Raw genomic sequence first — 20,136 nt, 5'->3', positions numbered from 1 at the left:
GAAGAATTCCATATACAGGTTTGAGAGCAATGGTGATAAAGTTTTCCCATTGCCATGCCAAAAAGTTTTGTTGATAAAATTCACCATTGAATATAAACTTACAATCACAAATGCACAAACTCGTGAGTGAAATAATGTGACTTATAGGTAGAGGTAATTCATGCTGAGTTAGTTCATTGCTAAGATATTCTAAAATAGAGTCTATAGGGACTTTAGTAACAAAAAGAGAACATACGTCAAAACTAACGAATCTATCAGTAGGGCAAAGAGTAATTTTGTATAATTTATCAACTAAATCTAGAGAATTATATATATTGAGAATCGGAGATGGTTCCAAGTAACGGGGACAAGATCTTAGTGATATATTTTTCGAGAGTTTATATGAAATTGAACCAACAGTACTAATAATAGGCCGCATACCTTCTTGTATTGTCTTTTCTCGTATTTTTGTCAGTAGCTGCTTCAGTAAAGGGCTTTTCAGCCGAAAGATCTCGCAGACTCCTTCGTTTATTTTTCCTTCGTGGCATTTATCTTTATTTATGGATTTATCACGTTCCTAACTTTCGTGATTCTGTTATACATAATGAGGGCCACGTTTACTTTCGCTATCCTGTTTCCTCTTTTGAGATGTGTTGTCACTACCTTCTCCAAGTCTCTTGTGGCTGCACATTCAACCAGAATTCGTCCTTAAGTTCCTGAAGAGTGCCTTTCTGAACAAGTGCTCCCTAAATCCTTGCTGCCACGCCGTCTAGAAGATATGACAATCACCCATTCAATGAATTTAGTGCCATGATGTTGAAACAGCACATAGCAGGCCGCCAAGCAAGAAGAGAAAGAAAAATTCAAGGAACTGGAAAGAACAAGGATCTCTTTCAATCATTCTATCCCGGCTGATTGGAAGGACTCGCTGCGACGGGAAATTTACGAAAAACTACGTAGGACTACAGATGCCCTGAAAAGGAAACTCGACAGAAAACTAAAAAAAATCTTATTGATAGCAGTGATTGGACTAATTGTGCACGTCAAGATTGTGTTGTTAACTTATCTAGTAAACAAATAAGTGAAAATGTTGTGTGAGTGCGCTTGGATATGGTTTATCTTTCTTTGCAACAAGTAGACCTTCGGCTTTAATGATTGGGTCATCCCTAAGTAAATTTGAAAATATTGTGATCTTCCTCAAAATCATGTCGACATGATCAAAGGTATTGTTTACGGAGCTGCCAATGTTAAGCATGAAAGTAACTTCCCTGCTCGCTATAAGAAAAGTTTGACCGATCTTAAAAAGGACAATACTATCCACATCACAAAAGCTGATAAGTCAAATAGTATAGTAATTTTAGATAAAGCTGACTACATATCACGTAGCAAGCCCTACTGGATGATGATGTGAACTTATAAAAAACTAACAAAAAATCCTCTTGATCAAGTCATAAAAAACTTCAATAGCATAGTGAAAAGTATCCTTAAAGATAAAACAGAACTACTAGGCAAATTGTCAGTCAATTCTCCTTCGCTACCTTACTTATATGGATTAGTCAAAACGCACAAAGAAAATAACCCTATGCGGCCTATTATTAGTACTGTTGGTTCAATTTCATATAACTCTCGAAATATATCACTAAGATCTTGTCCCCGTTACTTGGAACCATCTCCGATTCTCATATATATAATTCTCTAGATTTAGTTGATAAATTATACAAAACTTACTCTTTGCCCTACTGATAGATTCGTTAGTTTTGACGTATGTTCTCTCTTTTTACTAAAGTCCCTATAGACTCTATTTTAGAATATCTTAGCAATGAACTAACTCGCATGAATTACCTCTACCTATAAGTCACATTATTTCACTCACGAGTTTGTGCATTTGTGATTGTAAGTTTATATTCAATGGTGAATTTTATCAACAAACTTTTTTGGCATGGCAATAATGAAATCCTTTATCACCATTGCTCTCAAAACCTGTATATGGAATTCTTCGAAAACGCTACTTACCTAATATCATTCATATTCCTGTAAAGTGGTATCGTTACGTTGATGATTGTTTAGCTGTTCTTTCCTGTCGGTATTGATGTAAATGATTTAGGCTCTAAATTAAATAACCAGGTACCATCGATTAAGTTTACTCTAGAATTAGAAAAAGACAATTGCCTCCCTTTCTTAGACGTTTTGATACATAGAGAACCATTTCAATGTAAATTCAGTATTTATAGGAAAACCGACTAACAACTTAACTTATGTTTCATTTCTTCTCAGCCACCATCTTAATATAAAAATATCATTTTTCTTTTTTCCTCTATGTTTTTACGAGCATTGCGAATTGTCAGTCCACAATATTTGGATCAAGAAATTGAATACATAAGAAAAATAGGGAAAGAATTTATGCTATCCTTCACATATATTAGGACATTTGTTATAATAAAGCCCACAAAAAGTTTTATACTGAAAAACAAACACACAGAAAGAAAATTCTAAGAACATTCTCAGTTTGCCTTATTTTAACGGATTTGAAACCATTAAACCATTGTTAAAAGGTTTTAATGTCAACCTTGTTTCTTCCTATAATAACACACTAAAAAGAATGTTAATAAAAATGGCCCCAGAGAAAGCAACAACATAATATATAAAATTCCATGTATGGATTGTCCCTCATTCTACCTCGGACAGTCGAGCAAGGGCTTAGAAGTAAGGCTAAGCCAGCATAAATACTCTGTAAAAACTGGGTCAAAATCTAATGCATTATTTATTCATTTAAGTGAAAACAACCACCGAATTAATTGGATTGACAGTTCAGTATTGCACGGTCAAGAGATGTCTTATCACGAAATCTTTTTAGAATCTGCTTTAATACAACTTACTTTTCATTGTAATTTCAATGTTAGTTCGTGGCCGGGTTTTTCATTTAGACCCTTGTATCTGTAACATGTTTTTAAGAATGACCTCAAATATATATTACTTATGACTTAAATAAAAATCAGTTGCTTAGAGTTATTAAAATTTTTTTTTATTGTAATGTATGTCTGTCATTTTTTGTGAATATGTTTTTGTCTACCAGGTTTCCGTATAGCTGTCACCTATAATCCTTTAATTGTCTGGAGATTGTATCTGAGATGATTGTCTTAAACCTTTAATTGCACCCTTTGTTTATGCTTGTTTGGGAAGGTTTCTTATCTTCCAGGTGTGTCGGATTCTAGGCACTAATCCTTTTATAATCCCTATCTGTCAGTTATACGAACCTTCTTGTATTGTCTTTTCTCGTATTTTTGTCAGTAGCTGCTTCAGTAAAGGGCTTTTCAGCCGAAGATCTCGCAGACTCGACTCCTTCGTTTATTTTTCCTTCGTGGCATTTATCTTTATATATATATATATATATATATATATATATATATATATATATATATATATATATTATATAAATGTCTTTTTACTGTAATACAACAGTATAATATAAAGATAAAAGGCCCATAGGAAGTGCTCGAAATATATGGTTGCAATATATGTTAGAATAGTGTTTTATGGTCTTTTATCCTTATATATATTATATATATATATATATATATATATATATATATATAATATATATAGATATATATATATATATATTATATATAAAATGTGTATGTAAATATTTGTCTCTTCCATTAATATATATGGAGCCTTTACCGGCAGCCATACTCGTATCTTTAAATGTGTTTCAAGAAATAGGAATGATAGTAGTTCTTGAAATACGCGTATTTGTAATTTGTATAATTTTTTTCTTTTTTTCAGAATTAGTTCCTCGTTGACGAGTGGATTTCGCGCTCGGCTACAAATCAGGTGATCCGAAGTTGGATTCTGGCTCGGCCAACGCGAACCAGAGGAATTTATTTCAGGTGATAGAAATTCTTTCTCGATATAATGTGGTTCGGAACCCACAATAAGCTGTAGGTCCCGTTTATAGGTGACCAATTGGTTTCTAGCCACGTCAAAATATCTAATTATTCGGCCAGCCCTTGGAGAGCTATTAATCCAGCTCAGTGGTCTGGTAAAACTAAGATATACTTAACTTTCTCTACATAATGGAACTCAGGGTTTTGCTGTGTGATGATCAATTTATATACTATATATATATATATATATATATATATATATATATATATATATATATATATATATATATATATATATATATATATATATATATATATATATATATATATATATATATATATATATATATATATATATATATATATATATATAAAGGCCAATCTAGAAACAGAGTAAGTAAGATGGCCAAAATCTTTTCCTGTGAACTAACCTCCCTCTTCGCTTCCCAACGCAAAATCGAAAGGGAAAAATAGTAACAAAACCTTTTGCATTCACGGCTGCAAAATTATAAATAGCAAATTCGTTGCAAAGTCGCCTCTTTAATTTCTCCTGTTTTTATTTGCCCTTTTCTCCGTCGAATTTCTCCTTCCGGACCCAGCGAGTAAACACGGCGTCTTTAACGACCCTGGTTTGGTCGGAGTCGATGGAATGTGATTTTCTGAATGGTAGGATAATGCAGTCTCCACGAACAATACGCAAATGAACAACTTTCCATTATACAGTAATTTTTATAGCAAAACGGGAAAAGACAAATTTAGTGGCGTTCCAGGAGCGCGTAGAGCAGTAACCATGGGTTAATCAGTAATGGAAAACTATACCACTAAAAGTTAAGTCTATCATAGTTTAAAACCAGACACTGAGCTGATCAACAGCTCTCCTAGGGCTGGCCCGAAGCTATTAGATATTCCTACGTGGCTAGAAATTAATCAGTCACCTAGCAACGGGACCTATAGCTTTTGTGGGATCCGAACCACATTATTTCGAGAAATGAATTTCTGATCACCCTGAAACATATTCCTCTTATTCCACGTTGGCAGAGCGGGGAATCGAACTCGGGACTACCAACTCGGTAGGCGAGCACGTAAACCACTCGTCAAACGAGGTACTTGCCACTAAATTTTTTTTTTGTGGGGTGGGTGGGGGGGAGGGGAAGGGAACATAAAATGACGACCGACGGATATAAAAAACAAGTGAGGGAAAAGGGAATCCATTTGCACACACCTTTTATTTCCAATTTCCCGAGAACCTGACGCGCCGCTTCAGTTCTGTCTTTGGGTTTGGGAAGAACGCCATCTGGAGTGTGGTCTTTCACTGCTACTACCACTCCTACTCCTACACTATTCCATGCCCCTAGAACTGCCCACCCTGCCACACCATTGAAGTTCCGCCCTTCCCCTCTCTCCTACAACCATTCAACTTTTGATCTACTTTCTGAACTTTACGGAACTTCTACTAGAAACCCAGTCAGCTCATAGTGTATTATTTCGGTGTCAATTTGAAGATACCAGACCAGACGAATTAAACGGTTTGTTTATGTAAACAAAAGTAGGGTTTTCCTTACAGAATCAGAAACTGTGTCGGCTGTATTGTAAAAACCTTGATAGTGTTCTGTCCAGCTGAAGGATCTGCGAATGATATAGAAGGGTTTTGGGGGAGGGGCGGGGCGGGGTGGGCTGGGGGTGTGGGGGGGAAGGTTTGCGCTGGAGGAGGATTATTCGTGAACTGAGATGATTTTAATATATACACGTATATATATATATATATATATATATATATATATATATATATATATATATATAGTACCATATATTATAAATGTGCGTGTGTGTTTGTAATAGACATATATTAACATACATACATAGACCGGGTGTATTCATGTATGTGTTTGTATGTGCTGTGTGTTTGTTCTAATTTGAACACTATATGCAATTTTTTTTTCTAAATTTGAACACTATATGCATTTTGTTCTAATCTGAACACTATATACATTGTTTTTCTAATTTGAACACTATATGCATTTTGTTCTAATTTGAACACTATATGCATTGTTTTTCTAATTTGAACACTATATGCATTGTTTTTCTAATTTGAACACTATATGCTTTTTTCTAATTTAAAAACTTTATGCATTTTTTGTTCTAATTTTAACACTATATGCATTTTTTTTTACCATTAGGAACGTTGGAGGCTTACAGGCAGCCACCCACTATTTCCTCTTCAGAATATTTTGTTTTTCTTTTTGAGCGATCAAACCCAGCGTCCATATGATGCCATTGTTATATACTTGACATTCCCTTGTTTTTCTTCCAGTTTTTATCTGCAATTTTTTTCTTAAATGGCGTTCTCCTGCACGCCACATCTGTTTTGCAGTAATCGTATTAATTATTTTCTTTATTTATTTTTTGTGTTTTTCCCTTTTTTGTCTGAGTAATTTGGGGAATTGTGTTTTCGTGGCCTGAGTTTTATTAGCATCTTTTATAGGTTTCATTTTTATTTTGGTACATTCAAATAATTTTGACTTGATTTTTTGTGTAGATAGTACCAGTGTTTCATTTTCTTTTCTTTTTTTATAAAGTTCCTGTGCTAGATTTGAGCATCTGGAAGCCTGCTGAAATTACCTGTTTCCACAGGTGGATCTTATTCCATATATAAATTGATGTATAAGCTTCCATGATCTAGCTTTCCGATCTCACGGAAAGTAAATTCCAAAATCATCCTCAAGGAGATACGACGTACAGATACGATGCTTCAGGATATAGAAGCATGAGCTCTATACAAAACTGTATTGCGCTGTTTTTATATTTTTGTAACAACATTTAACTGTTTATTTTTTATATATCAGCAGCGGGTGACTCCCGAGGAAACATAGGGCAACAACCATTGCAAGATTCAAACCCTTGCAACATTATTCGCTCCATGCAAATATACAATCTAAGTGTAGTTACTGTGTGTAATTATGGTGAAGAACTGCTCTCAAGGAAGCCATTTGCTCATAGATGTCTTATATGAAGAGAATGTGTTTTTTTAACAAATGCATTTGCATCCATACAAGATATATTGTTAAAATATCTCACTTCCGCTATAAAGAATAATTTTTCATTGTATCGTTTGTCATAGTATTAGCATTTTGATGTTTGAAGATTTAAATGCAATTAACGGTAACGTTTATGTAGCAGAGTTCCGAGATAGTACCTAGTTAACCCTTTGCGAGTTACCACCCCTAGGGAGCCCAACTTGTCATATAGACTAGAATCAGTATGAAAAAAAAAAAAAAAAAAAAAAAAATGGTTTCAAGCGATGCGATAGCAATACTCGAAAAAAAAGAAGTTTATGGATATTGGTGATGTCGTTAGAGATAGGAGAGTAGCTATTAACGAATAGGTATTTTCTCATAATAGAATAAGAGTATGCTGGCTACCTGAAAAGAAACGTCAAATGAAGCGCCTTCATAGAAATCAAATAGATACAATATTTAAAGATGAATTTTAAAAGCAATACGACTGGGACGTCTCAGAACAGAACCAGAATCCATCATCAGTAGGTCCTGATATATATCTTTATAATTAAGTCAATAAACTTCCAGAGGTACGAGACCTTTCCCAGTGTTTTGCTTTTGGAGTATTGACAGCATTACCCTCCCACATGTCTATAGGAACTCCGGACAAATTACTTCCCGTTACACGTGAAGGCACTTCATCTCAGCCCAGGCAGGCTTCCGGTATCCAAACATACTCTAGTTCTCTCTCTCTCTCTCTCTCTCTCTCTCTCTCTCTCTCTCTCTCTCTCTCTCTCCTCGAGAACGGAGGTCTTTACGGCATCGAAATAGGGGATAAGACATGTGCCGAAGTTGAGGAAGAATGTCCCCGGCATTCTCTCTCATACTGGAGAATTAAAATGGAAAGGTGACCATTCGTCGAAAAGCATATTCCACCCGTGCAGTTTAGTGGCACTGTGTTGCTTTGGTGGGTTCTATCTATGGACAAAACATTTGGTGTTTCGTAATTAGACGATTCCAGACTTTATATATTACTTTTAATTAGAAACAGCAGTGATTAATTCGTGTGGATAACATTACTTTTAATTAGAAACAGCATTGATTAATTCATGTTGATAACATTCCTTTTAATTACAAACAGCATTGATTAATTCATGTGGATAACATTACCTTTAATTAGAAACAGCATTGATTAATTCATGTGGATAACATTCCTTTTAATTACAAACAGCATTGATTAATTCATGTGGATAACATTCCTTTTAATTAGAAACAGCATTGATTAATTCATGGTGATAACATTACTTTTAATTAGAAACAGCATTGATCAATTCATGTGGATAACATTACTTTTAATTAGAAGTAGCACTGATTAATTTATGTGGATAACATTTTAGAATACAGTATTTACAGAAAAAAGAATAAAGTGTATGAATAACTGCCTTTTCTCAACAAAATTAATTCACTTTCTTTAACAGTCTTTGCAAAGCTCGATTTCCATGAACTCCCCCACTGTATGGTGAGTGAAAGTTGACGACACCTCCCGTGCAATTGCATTTGCAACTCTCAGTCATCAACAGCAGCCATTAGCATTCGCTCATTAATGATAATTACAAGTGGAATCCAAGCCACCGTTCGGAATTTTCCTCTCAAATTCCTGTACAGATGGAAAAACCGTATTCGACTTCTCCCCTCTCTCCTCTCCATCAGTTTTTTTTTACCCCAACCCTTTTTTCCCCTCGAAGACGGAGAGGGGTCTGCTAATGTCACTAATCAAACATAAACGACTTTCGATTCACGTATCAAACAGGTATTGCCCCCAATTTTGCCATATGAAATTGATAACCAACGCCCTATTGATATTATTGGGAAAGTCCATACAGTTGCAGGCCGACTCACACTGTGGAATGTTATCACTTACGGAGACACACAATATATATATATATATAATATATATATATATATATATATATATATATATATATATATATATATATATATATATATATATATATATATATATAATAAGATGCCACGAAGGAAAGTGAACGAGGGAGTACTGCAAGGCCTTTTGACTGTCTTTTTCCTGTAAACGACATTGAGGCTGCTTTTGAAGCAAGAGCCCGTGCCTGCTTGCTGCTGGTTTAATCTGAAAGTTTCTGTTGTCGAGATTGGAAATAGCACATTATCAAGATTATCAGTAATATTGATTATCCCATTTCAGCATTTTTGCAATTAAATGAACACAAAACCCATACCTTTTTTTCTCCTATGTGATTGCTTGAGAGTTTGGGTCACAGTTCTAGCACTCAAAAGCTGGCTGTAAACAGTGTCAGCCCTTCAAAAGGAAAATATCTTTTTTCCCTCGTTTCGTTTGTAACAAAAAGTTCATCCATTTCTCCGTTCGCTCTGATCAGGTCTGTACAACTTTCATTTTGAGCTAACTGGGCAGTTGTGTAACTAAAACCCTTCGACCTCTCTCTCTCTCTCTCTCTCTCATCTCTCTCGTCTCTCTCTCTCTCTCTCTCTCTCTCTCACGGACATTCTCAAGAATATTGGTAAAGCTAACGTCGTTTTTTTTTTTTTTTTTTTTTTTTTTTTTTTTTTTTTTTTTTTTTGTTTTTTTTTTTTTTTTTTTTTTTTTTTTTTTTTTTTTTTTTTTTTTTTTTTTTTAAACGATAAATAAACATTGCGAATAGTAAGAGATCTGAATGGCACGTGTCTCTGTTGACAATCTGCGGATTTTGACTTTTAGTAATTAGTATGATTCAAAAATAATCTTCAGCATTGGTCTTCCTATTGCATTACATACCACCTTCTTAAGCAATATTTTCCCCCCCTCCTCCTCTTCCCTTCCTCCTCCCCCACCCCCACCCCCGTCCCCCGGCCCACACTCCATTCAGACTTGGCATTGAGTTGCCTCCTTGCATCCTCCCATTCCATCGGAAACAAGCAGCAGATATCCAGAAGCAAGCAATCAAGCAAGCACATTCGCATGCAGGCATATTCTGAAGCGGACACGGTAATACAATTCGCCTCTCGGCTAGAGAGAGAGAGAGAGAGAGAGAGATAGAGAGAGAGAGAGAGAGAGAGAGAGGAGAGAGAGAGCGAGAGAGATTTATAAGGGCGTCGAAACGGGAATAAGACATTTTATTACCGGAGTTTGTGCAATGTGAATGTGAGAATATATGCTTTCAAGACGACACTACAGTTCAAAGTTCTAAAATGAAACAATGTCAGGGTTGATAGGATGCTAGGATAAATCTTACGCATTGGAGAAATGATTATAAAAGTAACGTAGATGCGCCTCTCCAGTCAAAAATGGGATGTAATATTCGTGTATTTATGAAGCGCAGCATACATATAACCAACAAGTATATCAGTGTTTGTAGTAATCTAGAATTTCTTCTTTATGAATTTTTATTAGTTAAACGTCATGTTCATTATCCATAGACTACATATGTATGTATGTCATGATATTGAGCTTTATTTTGTTAATATATCAAAAGTTGATAGGTGGGTTTTTATTTATCATAGCCTTTCAATTTGCATTATTGATGCTTTCTCTCCGAATATAATCACCTTTCTAGAACTCTGTAACTCCTTTTATCAACGGCAATCTTAATCACTCGCTCATTATTGATAATCGTCAACAGAACTCAATTGTCATCTTCATTTCCACTCACTCATTTATTAGGAGAGGAAATCCCTATTTTGCGCTTCTCTCTCTCTCTCTCTCTCTCTCTCTCTCTCTCTCTCCGTCTCTCTCTCTCTCTCCATCGAAGACGGGGAATGGATTTACATTCCCAACATTAACATGAACGACTTAACTTCCAAACCCAAAACGACTTAACGATTTCCGATACTTGAACGGTTTTCCTTTGGGTTGTTCGTCCCTGCCCCCACCCCCCCCCCCCAAAAAAAAAATGACCCCCCCCCCCCCCCCCCCCCAAACCCCCCCCCCCCCCCCCCCCACGTCCATCCGCTCCATGTCTTACTAAACATACATACACTCAACGCGCGCTTACATATTGAGCTCTCTATTTTATTGTCACACCACCAGTCCCCCGTCCCCCCCCCCCACACCCGCTCTCTATGTTACTCACTCGTAACACACTCAATTCTCATAACACAGGACTCCGATGCTTTCATTCTGCTGTAATCATCTTAATTACATCTCGTCTTTTTTTTTTTTTTTTTCAGAATGCCTCCTTCTTCATTTTTGGCTAACTTCAAAATGAGCGTCATTAACTTTTCCGTTAGAATTCAAGGTTATACAGGAGCATATATATATATATATATATATATATATATATATATATATATATATATATATATATATATATATATATATATACTCTCTCTCTCTCTCTCTCTCAATCTCTCTCTCTCTCTCCTCTCTCTCTCTCTCTCTCTCTCTCTCTCCCCAGGAGTAAGAGCCCCATGCCAGCATATTGCCGGTTTATTGTGATACACAGTATTTTCTAACCCTGTGATGACGAGCTTAAAGACTCACAGTAAATTTTGTTTTGTGGGACATCAAATACATTAAACGATATCGATGATTATGGATAGATCATTAGTTTATATCAGTGGTTCCCAAACTATCTTACCTGACGCCCCCTTTGTGCTTCCAGTAGACCCGCATGCCCCCCCCTACTCCCTCTTTAGTTCATGTAAAATGATTCTTGCATTTATTTCTTAGCATTGTTCAGGAAAACTATTTTCTGTTTGTATTAAATTTTAATAAATGAAAGCCACTTAAATAATAGTACATTCCAGAGACATTTTTCTAAGTAACTATTTGTTTGTTTGTTCTTTGAATAATTTTATTTTTCTAATTAAACAAATACTTTTGAGCAGATGACTTCACGCCCCCTTGTATCCTCCTCACGCCGCTAGGGGGAGCGAGCCCCCTTGTTTGGGAATAACTTGTTTATTTACAAAGATATAATCAAATTGGAGATGAGTAAGGCCAAGCCATCAAATTAAACAATGGAACATTAGTTCATATACAAATGATAATCAAATTGGAGATGAATAAGGCCAAGCCATAAAATTAAACATTCTCTTGGCACGGAGAAACATGGTAAAAAAAAATCACCACCTCCTTTCATATTGTTACACCTATATGCTTTAGTAGCACCCTCCTCCCCTCACCCTTAAATCCAAACCCTAACCACCCACATAATACCCATCCCATTCCATTACCCTTCAAGATATCTTCCATCCCAGGCCTTCCATCTTCCCATATGAACAATGGAATCCCCCTAGCCTTGAGATGGAGGCTGTATTTATGTGCTAATATTTTCCATCCGCCATTACTCGCAGACACAGCAGCCTCTGTGAAGATCAAGGAGAAAAGCATAAGCGATTCCAGTTGAGGGAGTTAATGAACTGTCAAGGAATAATAATAGCAGGGATAGGCGCCTCAGTGGCGTGATCGGTATGGTCTTGGCCTGCCACCTCGGTGGCCGCGAATTCGATTCTCGGGTATTCCACTGAGGGATGAGAGATGTGTATTTCTGGTGATGGAAGTTCACTCTCGATGTGGTTCGGAAGTCACGTAAAGCCGTTGGTCCCGTTGCTGCATAACCACTGATTCCCTGCAACGTAAAAACACCATACAAACAAACAAACAAATATCAGGGAGAAGTTTGATGAAGAGATCGCTACGAGAATTGTCTAGATCTTACGATATTCCCGAAAAATAATTTCGTTTCTCATGAGGACCACCACCTTTCTCACTGTTGTAGGTAAATACTTAGGATTTCTTAAATTAAAGCTTTACACATCGGTCATTGTAAATACGTGGAAATTTAACAGAGCGAAGCAGACATCATTTATTGATGAAATGTAAGTTCGAATGTCAATTTAGCCATCATTTGAAGAATCTATCAGCACAACAGTGAAGTGTCGACCAAAATTGCGCTGTAAAGAAAGCACCCATAATCAGGAGTTAAGAGGACTGTTGGAATGTGTACAAAGGAGTTCCTGATTGGTATATCCAAGACCAATGACGTTGTTGGGTCTTCGTGTATTTGACAGTGACTCCATGTTGAATGGCATGGAGGCTAAAGGCTCTTTTATTCATATATGCATCGCCGTGCAAGACTAAAATTATATTTTGAAGCTTGGAATGACTTGTTTTTATAAACTCTACATTAGTAATACACACATACTCGCGTCACACATACACACACACACACGCATATATACATAGTTAGATATTTGTATGAATAAGCGTGTTTGTTTGTCTGCGCGCGCGCGCGTGTGTGTATGTCTATACTGACAATTTTTCACTCCGCATTTAAATCACCCTAACAACTTTCTACGAAAGCCATTTCCCTGTAAATGTCGGAGACGGGAGCCATCACAGGTCTGAATGGAAAAGTCGTCATTTGCGCCGTCGTCAAGATTGGGCCTTTTTCTCTTGACAGTTTATACTACTTCATTTTCCTCTTTCTTTCTTCCTTCCTTTCTTAGGATCAGTTAGCTTCTTCCACCCCATTTCCCCTTCGTTTCCCGCTGCCCCCTTGGGGTGGGGGCCTGGTAGGGGTGTATTAGCCCTCTTCATATGCAGACCTCTGGAATTTTGGTTTCGTTTATTGTGCTCATTTTTATTCATTGCGATTTGGTATAGTTTTTGCCTCTATTCAGGCGTAGTTGTATCCATTTTCGTATCCATCCGGTTCTTTTCTCCTTCGTTACTATAGTAGATTCACATCAACCGTGCATCTGATGTCTAGGCTAGTCCCTTACGACGCTCCTGATTGGCTGTTGATTAGCCAATCACAGGGTTGGAAACTCCCAGTCTCTCGAGAGAGTTCACATAGGCAGGATACATGTTCCACATCTCTTGAAGGATACTTTTGAAAGACGTATCCCTCAGGAGAGGTGGAACACATATCCTACCCATGCGAACCCTCGAGAGAAACTGAGTTTCCAGCCCTGTCATTGGCTTATCAACAGCCAATCAGGAGCGTCGTAAGGGACTGACCTAGACATCAAATGCACGGTTGATGTGAATCTACTATAGAACACCCGTCTTCAGGCTGTACTTTATTCATATTATATTAATTTTGGCTCATTTCATTAATGCTTCCACCCTAAGACAGAACCCATTTTTGTCGAGAGTCAAAATCCTTGATTTTCAGACTACGTAAGACGTAAGAATTATGGAACTGTCATCAAAGATAGACTTGAAATTATATCAGCTATTTTTATTCTCTTACGTCATCTCCTATTTTCCTGTCCCATTCATTCGGCTCCTAACCTTTACCTTTCCACCATCCCTTTCTGTGTTCTGTCCTTTCCTCCTACTTAGCTCAGAGAGTAAGGGATCTGGAAAAGGGGCTGCACGGGGAATTCGCCTTTGTGGTACACGACGATAGAGGCGCTGAATTTGGTCTGGCCGGTTTTACATTTTATATGCCATTATGCCCCTACGAGAATATGATGCGCTTTTTTCTACCTTTATCAGTGTGATGGGGAGGGGGTGGAGGGGGGGTTAGAATGCTTTAGAAAGGTTGATTCTCTCTCTCTCTCTCTCTCTCTCTCTCTCTCTCTCTCTCTCTCTCTCTCTTTATATATATAATAATAATATTTTATTTTTATATATATATATAATATATATATATATGTTTATATATGTGTGTATGCATATAAATGTGTGTATATGTGTGGTATATATATATATATATATATATGATATTATATTATATATATAGATATATATATATATATATATATATATATATATATAGATATATATATATATATATATATATATATATAATGAATGAAACTCAGAAATGCGAAAAAATTTATACACAAAGGAGTGGTAATAAGCTGAGACATCTTGGCGTAACTCAGGTAGATAAAATATGAGCTCTAGACAGGTCACATTTTATTAAATTCTTCTTTTTTCATCTTTAGTCACTTCCCAAATGATTAATGACAGCACGAGAAAGATAACGACTCGCCCCAGATGACATGATGTCTTATTTTATTGAATATCCCACATCCACATACCCGTAGGAGCCTAGTGCGCCATTCAGTTGCACACCGCATGATGTGCACTGTAGGCATTACTTAAGGTCTTTGCAGCGCGCCTTCGGCCCCTATCTGCAACCAACCCCTTTCGATCCTTTTACTGTGCCTCCTTTCATATTCTCTTTCTTCCGTATGACTTCCCACCCTCTCCTATCAATTGACTCATAGTGCAACTGCTTTGAGGTTTTCCTCCTGTAACACCTTTCAAACCTTTTAATGTCATTTTCCGTTTCAGCGCTGAATGACCTTTGGCCTAAATGCTATATTCAATTCAATTCCCATCCACATAACTCCTCATGAAAGTTCAGCAACCCTCAATCACAGAACAAACAAAAATGTTGGAATGAAAATCTTCAGTGTCTTTCGTCTAAGCCTGACTCGAGACCCAGTGAGTGGTCCTACAATCGTGGCAGCAGGACCTGAGACGTTTATAGTAGGCGAAGTTAAGGAATAACAGCTCGAGACTTTCTCATCAAGCTGGGTTACCCTGCGAAGGGAAGTTCTTTTCAAGTCTCTGCAAGGCTGAAAATGCTTTTCGCAATTGCTGCTAGGTAGCCAGGAAGGATTTCATGTTTTACTTGGCGGTATATTAAAAATAATTAAATGTATTTGACCCATTTGCGTTTCTGAACGATCCTGTAGGTTCTCTTATAAAAGTTTTATTAAGCCACTGAATTTTGTTTGTAGAGATAAATGCGTAATTGCCCTAAAAATGTCAATGAATTCAGAAAGGCAGCGTTCGGTTGTCAAAAGCAGAGGACTGTTTTTCGTCGTCCATAATTAAACGACGTTAATGAACAGCTCCACCGACTACTAACACATCTGGCGCTTTCCTTTCAAGCTCCCTCTTTAGCGAGAGGAATCGAAAATCTTCCTTTCACGCTCTCTCTTTAGCGAGAAGAATTGAAATTCGTTAATTAGTGGATGAGGATCGGAAAATTCGTAAGTATGAACGCCGTTTCCCTCTGCGTCATTCATAGAGCGAACAAAACAAGAGAGGGAGAGAGAGAGAGAGAGAGAGTTTTCCTCACTTCTTCCCTACTTCCTCTTCATCTTTCCCTCGAGAACCCCCTCCACGGTCCACCATTATTTGTATCAACAACAGAAGTGACATAATTATGGTTCGCGCTCACATGTAATCTTATTCAATCTTAATTCTATATCCCTCGTGAAACCCTTTCTTTTTTCTTTCTTTGTAATTCAGTAGAAGAATTCTCTTCTCTCTCTCTCTCTCTCTCTCTCTCTCTCTCTCTCTCTCTCTCTCTCTCTCTCTCATCTCTCTCTCTCTCTCTCTCTCATTTTTTTGCAGCATTTTATGACTTTATCTACTGTATTTAAACCACGAAAAACGCGTGATTACGAATATTCTCTCTCTCTCTCTCTCTCTCTCTCTGCTCCTCTCTCTCTCTCTCTCTCTTCGTTCTAGCCATGAACTCCCTCGTCTTCTTCCACATCCTTTCCCTGAGCCCTCGTTGTCTCCTTATCTTCGCCGCCTTTCAAATGAATAACAATAGATTACGAGGTCATTGACCTCACTCGTGGCGTTTCAGTTTCAGCGGACGTTATTTAGCCTGAGTGGTCCACTGTAACGGGGTTTGGGCTCGGTGACTTCGTCCTCGAGATTTTGGGAAAGATAGTGTTTATCTTCTACGGAGGAAATAGATCAATATTTAAAGTATTCAGTAGATGTTGGAAAAGGCTGGTAGTCAAATATAATTTGCTGATATTCTTGGTCATTTTTCAGAAATGAATTTCACAGATGCTTTTTTGAATTCTTTGAGAGACCTGAATATCTGGGGTGGAATACGTTACTGTCACGTAACTCTACCGTATTTGTAAACGAATTTCATCCGGCCTCTGTATGAATATAGATAAGTTACTTATGTGGATTCATGCAATTTTTTTTCAATTGTGGTCACGAAGGTAATGGCAAAATACGATTCGGTTTCGGCGAATGGGGAAATCCAGCTTTAATTACCTCCATTGGGATTTGGAAATGATTTCATTTTAATATTATCAAGTTTCGTCTTTAGCTTTCGTATATAGTAAAAATAATCTTTTTTAAAGACTGGTTTAACAACAAAAACCTACACAAAGAAATCCATAAGTATGATCTGGAAAAATCATTTTACAGTGAAAACCTTCCGGGTTCACATATGAGAGCAACCTCAGGTGTGAATAGTTAAGGAATTTGAATGTTCCAACAAATGAAAAGATCAGGAGTAAGTGCGTTTTACTCACTTCAATGGTATTCATGCAAATTCAATGATGGTTTGGAAATTGTAAAAGGAATCTCATTAAATGATCGTTCGGCGCTCTTGCAAAGGAGCGTATTAAAGAAAGAATGAGAAAGTTTGCGCTTGCTTTCACTTCCTTATTGCTTTCTATCGAAAGCACTGAGTTGGCCGATATTATCAAATTTTAATCTTTCATCGATATTATATCATTTAAGCTTACAACTTTTTATTTTCTCAAGAGAGCCTTTTTTTAATCAGTAATTTCAAAACGTTTTTTATTTTATATAATCAACACTCGTGGCGATACAGTTCATTTAAATGATCTCTCTCTCTCTCTCTCTCTCTCTCTCTCTCTCGTCTAATTCTCATCTCTCTCTCTACTCTCTCTCTCTCTCTCTCTCTCTCTCTCTCTCTCTGTTTAGTCACTTCCTCCAACTATCTCTACCCTCCATCCCTTTATGATTTCTTCGACCTTTTCCCCTCAGATTTGACAGTCCATTTCCCCTCGTCTTCTCGACCTCTCTCGTTCCCCTCAGTAATTCATTAATCTTTACCGGTCTCCCAAACATATATAATATATTTTAGAGGTTATCGACCTTACTATAGACGTTTTGGGACCATATGGGGCTTGGTTCAGGTTTGTATAATAAAAAAGAGTATATATTCGTTTGTTGGGCTGAGAATGAAGGTACTGTAAATATGGATGTTGAAACAGTCGTATATTACGAAACAGTCGTATATTACGAAACAGTCGTATGTTACAGACGTGGCATTTGTATGTGTGCATATTTAAGCATTTGCGCATCGAAGGAATGAATGACAAATTATCCAAAAGTCACATACACACGCACAGTCTTTTAATAATTCCAGGGTGGACTTTGCATGACCTAAGTACGAGTGTTGAGGGTGATTAGGAGTTTTTAAGATGGGTGCGAAACGTGTGTTAGAACTTATAGATCTTGTATTCCAAGAGATATTTCTTGGGCAATGACGATGTGAACGCCCTACCAGGTACTGGGTGCTTGTTTATATTGTTTTATATAGAAGACTGTGAATTTGAAAATTATTCACAGAATACGTATATATATGTATATATATATATAATTATAAATATATATATATAATAAGATTATATATATATATATATATATATATATATATATAGATATATATTTATTTATATGATATATATATTTATATATATATAATATATAGATATATATATATATATATATATATATATATAAATATTGTGTGTGTGTGTGTACCATGATTGTACCTGTATATGAGTATATATATATAATATATATATATATATATTATATATATATATTATAATATATATACATATGTATATATATATGTATTATGTATGTATTGTATGTATGTATGGTGTGTGATGTGTGTGAAATCTGAGACACTTTATGACTACGAATCAGGCATTCACGAATATTCCTCAGTATCCCTAAAATAAACTCGCCGTTCCAGTGAGGCACCTGAGAGCCATTCATGAAATTCCTGCACATACAATGGAAGCAGAACGTGTGCACTTCAGCAATATATAAAACTCCTTATACGTAAAAGTATTTTACAGGTAGGGGATGCTTGACTACAATGAATAATTGAATGCAATATGAGGGAGTCATTATTTTAGCGAATTCTCTCGTCGGAATACTTTTTTCTCTCTCATCTGTGTAAAACTCCGCCTCCCGAAGTGAGACGTCTGCAGACATCAAAAGTTTTTTTTTTTTTTTTTGCTCAAAACCGCCCCCTTTACTTTCGACTCCTTTCTCTCGAACAACATGCCTCGCCCCCCCCCCCCCCCCTCCCCCCCCTCTCCTTCATTAACGGTGATGAAGTCCTCTAGACAAAGTTTGGTGAAAAAGAAGGATGAGACTCTTTGTTTCATCTGAGTACACACACAAAGACACACACACGCAGTATATGAATGTGTGTGTGTATATATATATATATATATATATATATTATATATATATATATATATATATATATATATATATCTATATATATTATTATATTATATATATTATATATATATATATAGATTATATATATATATATATTTATATATTGATATATACATATACATATATATACATATATATATATATATATACATTATATATATATAATATTATTATATACATTTTTTTATATATTATGTGTGTGGTGTGTGTGGGGTGGGGGGGTGGGTGTGTGTTAAAGAAAAACCTGGTCTGGATTGGCAAAACATTGAACTTATACAAGCAAATGATGTTTTCGTATTTGTAAGTCTAGTTATTCTTAATTTTGTGTTTACTTTAACTTTTTGCATATCGTTTCACAGCGTTGAACTCAATTTCTCAAGTGAACAGTCGAGCATATTGACGAAAACTACCAGGGGCCCCCAAAACGGCATCCAGACAAGAACTCAAATATTTTTGGGCCAAGTTGAGAGAGTATGATAGGAGACTCGAGAACTCTTGCGAGAAGAGAAAACCATTTGTATTATTATTATTATTATTATTATTATTATTATTATTATTATTATTATTGACCATTGACCTTCATCCTTCTCCTAAAGATGATGTCAACATTATCTGAAAGATAGATAATATCATTTCTTCCTTCTTTTCAGTCGTCAACGGCGAGTGACCCAAAGGGCCTCTGTGATAGTCCGCCTCCTTGGCCTTTCCTCTGGTGGAACTTCCACACGACTCCTCCACTTAGCCAGGTAAGATTGGTCGTCAAGTCTTCAGTAAGTGTAGAAATTACCATTAATGTGGAGTTCTACAGATGTTTGGAAGTAATATGTTGTTGGAAACGCATCATTCTTTCTTTTTCACCAGGGACGCCTGTCTCTGAGTGCTATGAATATTAGGATACAGATATTTATAGTATAAGTGGTGACCAATAGTCTGTAAATGGAATTGCTGCGTCAAAATCTAATTATTCCTATCAGACTTCTTGCATTTTGAATTC

At 36.3% G+C, this 20,136-nt stretch overlaps 1 long non-coding RNA gene across 1 annotated transcript in view; it reads left to right on the top strand.

Annotated features, from left to right (window-relative positions):
* The window catches only part of LOC135199766 (uncharacterized), a 37,772-nt gene extending 17,875 nt beyond the window's left edge, over positions 1-19,897 (top strand). Inside the window, exon 3 of the long non-coding RNA XR_010311113.1 lies at positions 19,793-19,897. This is a non-coding gene — a long non-coding RNA (uncharacterized LOC135199766). The remainder of the gene's footprint in view (positions 1-19,792) is intronic.
* The last annotated feature ends 239 nt before the right edge of the window (positions 19,898-20,136 follow it).

The sequence above is a fragment of the Macrobrachium nipponense genome, chromosome 26, assembly GCF_015104395.2.
Source record: "Macrobrachium nipponense isolate FS-2020 chromosome 26, ASM1510439v2, whole genome shotgun sequence".
Taxonomy (NCBI): domain Eukaryota; kingdom Metazoa; phylum Arthropoda; class Malacostraca; order Decapoda; family Palaemonidae; genus Macrobrachium; species Macrobrachium nipponense.
Note: the sequence above shows the minus strand (reverse complement) of the source record. Positions and strands in the feature narration are given on the sequence as shown.